Here is a 9,809-nt window from a genome sequence, read left to right as displayed (position 1 = left end):
CCGGCACGGTGGCTCGGCGACGCGCGGGAGGAGGAGGACGAGCTGGGCGGCGGCGGTAAGGAGATGGGCCGCGGGGGCCGGCTCCGGGCTCCCCGGGCCGCGCGGCGGCGGGCGGCGGTACAAGGAGACGCGGCAGCGCCCTATTGGTCGGTGGTGGCGGCGCAAAATGTCCGGCTAGGAACGGACATTGTCCGGCGGCGGAGAGGGATTTTTTTTGGGGTTTGAGACGAGGGGGTCCGGGATTTTCGGAAGGGGGTCTATTTATAAAGGTAGAGGGGGCTAGGAAGCTCCAAATGAGGTGCGGTTTGCGGCCACGCGATCGTGATCGAACGCTCTAGACGACGGGAGAGGCTTTGGTGGGTTTTGGGCCAAATTGAAAGGGTGTTGGACTGCAACACACACGAGGCCTTCTTGGTCCCTCGGTTAACCGTTGGAGTATCAAACGAAGTCCAAATAGCACGAAACTTGACAGGCGGTCTACCGGTAGTAAACCAAGGCCGCATGACAAGTCTCGGTCCAATCCGGAAATGTTTAACGCCCACACACGAAAAGAGGTAGAAAGGACCACCAGAGGACATAGGAGCGCCAGAATGCAAAACGGACAACGGGGAAAATGCTCGGATGCATGAGACGAACACGTATGCAAATGCAATGCACATGATGACATGATATGAGATGCATGACAAAGACAACAACACACGGAGACAAAAACCCGACAACGAGGAAATATAATAACTTAGTGCCGGAAACGGCAAGAGTTGGGATACATATAAGGTAAATTACATCCGGGGTGTTACAACAACGATGGAAGGGTGATCTCTCGCTGGGTGTAGATATCCAGGAGATGCCACGGACTACCGGATTGGTGGATGAGGATGATCCGGTTGGCCTTCATGCCCGCCCAGTAGTGGCCGCGCATGAAGGATAGGTGGACGGGTAGTGCTAGCTGTCGGTGTCAAAACCGGCAGATCTCAGGTAGGGGGTCCCGAACTGCGTGTCTAGGATCGATGGTAACAGGAGACGGGGGACACGATGTTTTCCCAGGTTCGGGCCCTCTCTATGGATGTAATACCCTACTTCCTGCTTGATTGATCTTGATGAATATGAGTGTTACAAGAGTTGATATACCACGTGTAGCGACCTGACCCGAATGGATCACGTCTACTGTGCTACGGTGTCATCCCTGGATCAGTAATGCTGACACCACACAGTACATCGAGGATTTATAGCAGAGTTGCAATCACACACTTAATACATCGATGGCTCAAAAAGAACTTATTACAATAAATATGGCTGAAGGCCATATAATATCGATAACAGCGGAAGACTCGGAAGATAAATGGGTCCATCAACTCCAACGGCATCACTGAGTATAGGGCCACGACCTAAAAACACCTCAATCGTCGTCTGAAAAGTCTGCAACATTAACGTTGCAGCCCGAAAACTCGATCGCCTCCGTTTGTTTTCTCGCACTACATGGTGTTTGAGAAGACGGATGACCGAGACACAGTCTTTCAGAAGCGCTAGCACCTTACATGTGGGGTAGACCGTACCACCTATAACCCCTACATCTGCTAGTCCACCCCGTAAGAGTTCGCAAAACTTAGTCAACTATGCCAGAGCCCATAATGGCTTGTGGCTGCACACGGAAGTTTCTAGCATGAAAGATCTTATGATCCCTTTGAGCCTGGGTGGCGGTCCAAAAAAAACAGGCAAGTCCTGATAGACATCAGGTGCCTCAATCCACCCAGATGTGTGTTTAAGTTGCCACCTTAGATAAACCATTAAAAATTAATAAACTCACATCTGTCATGGATATCACTCACCCAATCCACGTCTACTAGCATAGCATGGCGTAATAAGCAAGTAGAAGTAACTCCCAAGGGTTTGATAATAATACAGGTAATAGGTACTACCTCATCTACTTCCCATCCCACAGTTTAATTAGATCCTAATCATGCAATGTGTGAGGATTGATCTAATGCAATAAAACATGGGTTGTAGAAAAGGTATGATCAAAGTGTTACTTGCCTTGCTGATGATCCGCGAGTCCTAGGGTTTCGAAGTAACAAGCGGCGCAATCCGGGTAATCTATCGCAGACAAACAACAAGCATACAATAAGTACTCATCTAATGCACAGGTAAAACTCGAACAAGAGAACGAACCAGGTAGTTCAACTTAAGAACTCCGGTTGAAAAGAAAGAACGAAACGAACAAAGAAACAAACGGCAAAAGAAAACAACTCGGTTCTAGCAAGTTGAAACTAGGTCAAATTTTACTGGGGCAAAAACTTGTTTAAGTTGATTAGTCGGAACAGCGGTTTCGAGACGAAACTCCAGGCGCTTGAATCACCTGATTCCGATAAACGAGCGAAAAGAAAAACTAGAAAGAAGATCGGATCTAAGATCGCGATCGCGGAATAAATCCGACGAAAAGAAAAAGAAGAACGGTTAAACGAACGGACGTCGTTAACCTAGAAAAATCCGGTGATCACGTTCGTTAGGACGAACGGTCCGGCGAACGGTCCAAAGACAAGTAAATCAGAGAAGAAAACGAATCCGATCTAGGGTTTCGGAGAAGAAAAACCGAACGAAAAACCGATCTAGAAAACCGGAACGGTTTAGAGAAGAAAAGAATCGGAACGATTAGAAGAAAACAATCCGAGAAAAGAGACGCGGGGCAACCTCGGCGAGGTCTCCGGTGAGGGGCTCCGGCGGCGTGGGCGTGGGGCGGCGGCGGCAAGGTGCGGCGGCGGCGCGGGTGAGGCGGTGGCTTAGGGTGCGGCGTGGGGTGAGGTGGTGCGGCGGCGCGGCATGGGGTGGCAAGGTGCGGTGTGGAGGAGAGGGGCTTTGATTTGATGTTTAGAGGGGGGGTGCTTGGGTATTTATATTGGGGAGGGGAGGGGTTTACTTGGGGTAGAGGGCAAGGAATTAGACTAGGAATGGGAAAAAATAAACGGAGTAGGACTAGGAATAACGAAACAAAGGAAAAAGGGGCAAGGGCTACCCCAGAATCCTAAAAGGATTCGTAGAGCAAGAGGCGGCGGCGCCGGCTCCCTGGCGCCTGGCGCTAGGCGCGCGGTGGCCTTCGGCCCGGCTGGGCGTTGGCCTGGCCGGCCTGCTCCAGTTTTTTTATATAAACGGTTCAGCGCGCAGAGAAAAAAAACGAAAAGAGATCTAAACGAACTCCGAAAAATCTAAAGTAAATTTTCCCCGACTCCTAAAAATGAGCCGAACAAAATAAACTTTTCTCCGGACCTAAAATGCAATTTTTGAAAACGCGCATTTTTCCCTATCCAAATAAAAGGCGAATAAACACCGGCAAAACCAAAATTGATCTATTTATTAAATCCTCATTTTTCCTAAATTTGGGAAATTCATATTATTCCCTCTCTCGTATATTTTGACACCGGAAAAATAATTGAAGATAAAATAAATAAATCAAATGATCCTCTTTTCAAAATTTGAGAGAACTCAAATATGAAAATAACGAAATCTCCAACTCTCTCCGTGGGTCCTTGAGTTGCGTGAAATTTCTAGGATCGGCCAAAATGCAAGAAAATATGATATGCATGATGATCTACGTATAACATTCCAAATTGAAAATTTGGGATGTTACAAACCTACCCCCCTTAAGATGAATCTCGCCCTCGAGATTCGGGTTGGCTAGAAAATAGGTGAGGGTGGTCCTTGAGCAAATCTTCTTCTCTCTCCCAGGTGGCTTCATCCTCTGAATGGTGGTTCCACTGAACTTTGCAAAACTTGATAACCTTGCTGCGGGTAACTCTGCTGGCATAATCGAGAATCTTGACTGGCTTCTCCTCATATGTTAAGTCGTCCTTCAACTGAATCGCTTCAAGCGGCACGGTATCTCTTAGCGGTACCTCCGCCATCTCGGCGTGACATCTCTTCAACTGAGAAACATGAAATACATCATGAACTCCTGACAGTCCCTCTGGTAATTCCAACTTATACGTGACTTCTCCCATACGTTTCAAGATCTTAAACGGTCCAACGAAACGCGGTGCTAATTTTCCCTTAACTCCAAAGCGCTTAACTCCTCGAAGTGGGGATACTCGAAGATAAACTCTGTCTCCGGTTTCGTAAACTATCTCCTTGCGTTTAGAATCTGCGTAGCTCTTCTGCCTGGACTGGGCTACCTTGAGCCTATCGCGAATCAACTTAACTTTCCGTTCAGACTCCTTAATCAAATCTGGTCCAAAGAATTGTCGGTCTCCAACTTCGTTACTGTTGTCATGGAACGAAACTGTTATCTGATACGATACTCCTCGGAACTCCATGCAAACAAATGATCCTTGTCATGTATATCTTTGCCAACTTAGCACTGGTGTAAGTGGTCTTTACTGGGATGAAATGTGCTACCTTCGTCAAACGATCAACTACTACCCATATCGAGTCATACCCTGCTTTCGTCCTGGGTAGTCCTGTGATAAAATCCATGCCTATCTTATCCCACTTCCATTTGGGTATCGGCAATGGTTGTAACAATCCTGCCGGCTTCTGATGCTCTGCCTTTACTCTCTGACATACGTCACAAACTACCACATATGCTGCAATATCCTTCTTCATTCCGGTCCACCAGAATGTTTCTTTCAAATCCAAATACATCTTGGTATTCCCTGGGTGAATCGAATAAGGTGAATCACGTGCCTCCTGCAAAATCAACTTCCTGATCTCCGAGTCATTGGGCACATAAACACGGTCCTCAAACCATAGGGTATCGTGCTCATCCTCACGAAATCCCTTTGCTTTTCCTTTGCTAAGTTTCTCCTTTATAGCAGCAATCTCTTTGTCAGATTTCTGAGCTTCTCTGATCTTATCCATCAATGTTGATTGAATCTCCAATGCGGCTACATAGCCTCTCGGATATGTTTGGAAATAGTTCCAAAGGTTTTCTGCTAACTCCTCGGGTATTTTCCCCGTCATTATCGTATTGACATGGCTCTTACGGCTCAATGCGTCAGCTACTACATTAGCCTTTCCGGGATGGTAATGCAATCTCATGTCAAAATCCTTGATGAGCTCCAACCATCTCCTTTGTCTGAGGTTCAACTCCTTCTGCGTGAAAATGTACTTCAAACTCTTATGATCCGTGTACACCTCACAATGATTTCTAATGAGGAAATGTCTCCACGTCTTCAATGCATGCACTACGGCTGCTAACTCCAAATCATGCGTGGCATAATTCAACTCATGAGGCTTCAGTTGTCGTGAAGCATACGAAACAACTCTTCCTTCCTACATAAGCACTGCTCCAAGTCCTCGACGTGAAGCCTCGCAATACACCTCATAATCCTTGGTCTGATCTGGCAATATCAACACTGGTGAGGTAACCAATCGTTTCTTCAACTCCTGAAAACTAGCCTCACACTCCTCAGTCCATTTGAACTTAGTATCCTTCTTCAACAATTCCGTCATAGGCTTTGCAATCTTTGAAAAATTCTCAATAAATCTCCGGTAGTATCCTGCGAGTCCAAGAAAACTCCGGATCTCTCCAACTGTTGTTGGTGCTTCCCATTCGGTTACGGTCTCAACCTTTGTGGGGTCAACTGCTATACCTTCTCCGGATATAACGTGTCCGAGGAATCCTACTTCCTTCAACCAAAACTCACATTTGCTAAATTTGGCATATAACTGATGTTCCCTTAGTTTCTCCAAAACCAAACGCAAATGTTCCTTATGCTCCTCTTCATCCTTTGAATAAACTAGGATGTCATCAATGAACACTACGACAAACTTATCCAAAAACTCCATAAACACTTTGTTCATCAGGTTCATAAAATAGGCCGGTGCGTTAGTCAATCCAAATGACATAACGGTATACTCATACAGTCCATATCTTGTGGTGAATGCTGTCTTAGGTATGTCCTGCTCTCGAATCTTCAACTGATGGTACCCTGATCGCAAATCGATCTTGGAAAACACTTTAGCTCCTTGCAACCGATCAAATAGATCATTGATCATTGGCAGTGGGTACTTATTCTTGATGGTTACTTCATTCAATCCCCGATAATCTACAACCATCCTTAATGATCCATCCTTCTTTTCCACAAGAAGTACGGGTGATCCCCAAGGCGAAGAACTTGGGAGAATGTAACCTTTATCCAATAACTCCTTAATCCGATTCTTAATTTCCACCAAATCCTTTGCTGGCATCCGTAGCAACGTCTTCTGGGGCATAACGTGCTAACTTGCTAAACTCCTCCACATACTGGCCAACTGTCCTTCCTCCTTGGCGTAAGTTGCGAAACTCACGCTTCTTTATGGCCATAGCTCCTGCTGAAACATGGGCAGTGCGGAAAGCTTGCTGAAACTGATCCCATGTGATAGTGTCAACTGGGTAAGTGGCTGTGAAATTCTCCCACCATGCTGCCGCGGGTCCGTCAAGCTGGTGTGCGGCAAACTTCACTTTCTCACCATCCATGCATCCTGCAGTGGTCAACTCCCTTCCTATCTTACGGAACCAATCGTCTGCTACTATTGGCTCGGTGCTACTGGAAAACACCGGTGGATTCAGCCTAAGGAAACGGGCTAAGTGGTCAACAGGTGGTGGTGGTGGTGGGTTGTTGTTGTTGTTCTGTTGGTTCTGAACTAACATCTGCATCAATTGATTCTGCTGCTGGATCAACTGAGTGAGCTCCGGTGGAAATCCATTGTCACGTCTTGGAGGCATCTGAGGGCTTAGAAAAGACGAGAATTAAGAATAGAGGGGTCTAAAGGGAAAACACTACCCATATGCACATGAGGCAATGCACACAAAATCACTTCAATCAATCAAACAAGGGCTTACAATCGGTCTAAAACTATCGCAAAAGTGCTCGACTATATTGTGTTTAAATGGGGGAATACTACTACTATCTGGTGGTCATCTAGAAATTTGAACCGGTGGAAGACTCCATAATATCTGCTCCAGCTTCGTCTTCAAAGTCGGGTTCACTTGGATCCGAATCGGTGTCGTCGATGATGATGTAGTTGTCCGGACATGCGACGTACTCGTCATCCTCCTGGGATGCTAACTTCCTCTTGAGTTCTTCAATCTCCTGCTTAAGATCGCAATTGTGCCTTGCTAGAGCTACGATCTCGTCCATGTAGTCCTTGCGTGTAGACTTCAGTTCTCCTTCTAGCTCGATGATCCTTGCCTTCGCATTCTTCAACTCTATCATGTCATTGCACATCTGGTTCTCGTGGCGTCAAATGTGCTGGTTTAACTCCTGGATGAAAGATGCAATGGATCTATCCTTCTTGGTGCTGACTAACTCCCATTGTTCATCCCGGCGTCCGCAAATCTGGTAGATAGTGTCCTTGAGGTCTTCTTGGTAAACTTCTCCAATGCGTCCTATGGTGATATGAGCTGCCATGCTCTTTCCCAGACTCCAGGTTGGTGCATTGAAAACACTATCTATGGGCTTCGTGATTGGTGCGAATGTCCTTCCCGGAACTTGAGCTTGAATCTTCCAGCGCTCCTCTTCAGGCAGAGTGGCGTTGAAGGTTCCCGTGAAGCTTGGTAATCCAATGTTCAGGTACTTGGACTTCCTTCAGGTGAAATCCAAATGGTGTGCCCTCATCCGGTTGAGCGTACTTAATCTTCACATTCGTCATCCTAATAGAGTAGAAAAGATGAGGAGTTAGAAAATGAGGAGAGAATAGTGATCTATGGCTTTAACTTAGTGGTCGTGTCCTACAGTCAGCGTGTGCTCTGATACCATCTCTGTAGCGACCTGACCCGAATGGATCACGTCTACTATGCTATGGTGTCATCCCTGGATCAGTAATGCCGACACCACACAGTACATCGAGGATTTATAGCAGAGTTGCAATCACACACTTAATACATCGATGGCTCAAAAAGAACTTATTACAATAAATATGGCTGAAGGCCATGTAATATCGATAACAGCGGAAGACTCGGAAGATAAATGGGTCCATCAACTCCAACGGCATCACTGAGTATAGGGCCACGACCTAAAAACACCTCAATCGTCGTCTGAAAAGTCTGCAACATTAACGTTGCAGCCCGAAAACGGGTCAGCACATGGAATATGCTGGCAAAGTAACACATAGAGAGTAATGGAATGAAACAGCTATACTGTATGCATGTTTGGCTGGTGGAAAGCTCTATGGTTACAGTTTTGCGTAAAGCCAATTTTTCCCTACTGCAAAGGAATAAATTTATTTAACTATCATGGTGGTTGTGAAACATTGAGAATGGTTGACAGCATTCTCAATCCCAATTAAAAATAATTAAAACCCAACAACATTAATTAGAAGTAACATGTTGAGATTCACAATGATATTCAAGTACTAGATACTCAAGTTGTCCATAACCGGGGACACGGCTAATCATGATTAGTTTGTACACTCTGCAGAGGTTTGCGCACTTTTCCCCACAAGACTCGATCGCCTCCGTTTGTTTTCTCGCACTACATGGTGTTTGAGAAGACGGATGACCGAGACACAGTCTTTCAGAAGCGCTAGCACCTTACATGTGGGGTAGACCGTACCACCTATAACCCCTACATCTGCTAGTCCACCCCGTAAGAGTTCGCAAAACTTAGTCAACTATGCCAGAGCCCATAATGGCTTGTGGCTGCACACGGAAGTTTCTAGCATGAAAGATCTTATGATCCCTTTGAGCCTGGGTGGCGGTCCAAAAAAAATAGGCAAGTCCTGATAGACATCAGGTGCCTCAATCCACCCAGATGTGTGTTTAAGTTGCCACCTTAGATAAACCATTAAAAATTAATAAACTCACATCTGTCATGGATATCACTCACCCAATCCACGTCTACTAGCATAGCATGGCGTAATAAGCAAACGTAGAAGTAACTCCCAAGGGTTTGATAATAATACAGGTAATAGGTACTACCTCATCTACTTCCCATCCCACAGTTTAATTAGATCCTAATCATGCAATGTGTGAGGATTGATCTAATGCAATAAAACATGGGTTGTAGAAAAGGTATGATCAAAGTGTTACTTGCCTTGCTGATGATCCGCGAGTCCTAGGGTTTCGAAGTAACAAGCGGCGCAATCTGGGTAATCTATCGCAGACAAACAACAAGCATATAATAAGTACCCATCTAATGCATAGGTAAAACTCGAACGAGAGAACGAACCAGGTAGTTCAACTTAAGAACTCCGGTTGAAAAGAAAGAACGAAACGAACAAAGAAACAAACGGCAAAAGAGAACAACTCGGTTCTAGCAAGTTGAAACTAGGTCAAATTTTACCGGGGCAAAAACTTGTTTAAGTTGATTAGACAGAATGGCGGTTTCGAGACGAAACTCCAGGCGCTTGAATCACCTGATTCCGATAAACGAGCGAAAAGAAAAACTAGAAAGAAGATCGGATCTAAGATCGCGATCGCGGAATAAATCCGACGAAAAGAAAAAGAAGAACGGTTAAACGAACGGATGTCGTTAACCTAGAAAAATCCGGTGATCACGTTCGTTAGGACGAACGGTCCGGCGAACGGTCCAAAGACAACTAAATCGGAGAAGAAAACAAATCCGATCTAGGGTTTCGGAGAAGAAAAACCGAACGAAAAACCGATCTAGAAAACCGGAACGGTTTAGAGAAGAAAAGAATCGGAACGATTAGAAGAAAACGATCCGAGAAAAGAGACGCGGGGCAACCTCGGCGAGGTCTCCGGTGAGGGGCTCCGGCGGCGTGGGCGTGGGGCGGCGGCGGCGCGGGTGAGGCGGTGGCTTAGGGCGCGGCGTGGGGTGAGGTGGTGCGGCGGCGTGGCGTGGGGTGGCAAGGTGTGGTGTGGAGGAGAGGGGCTTTGA

The sequence above is a fragment of the Triticum dicoccoides genome, chromosome 5A (genome assembly GCF_002162155.2).
Source record: "Triticum dicoccoides isolate Atlit2015 ecotype Zavitan chromosome 5A, WEW_v2.0, whole genome shotgun sequence".
Classification (NCBI taxonomy): Eukaryota; Viridiplantae; Streptophyta; class Magnoliopsida; order Poales; family Poaceae; genus Triticum; species Triticum dicoccoides.
This window is presented reverse-complemented; position numbering follows the sequence as displayed.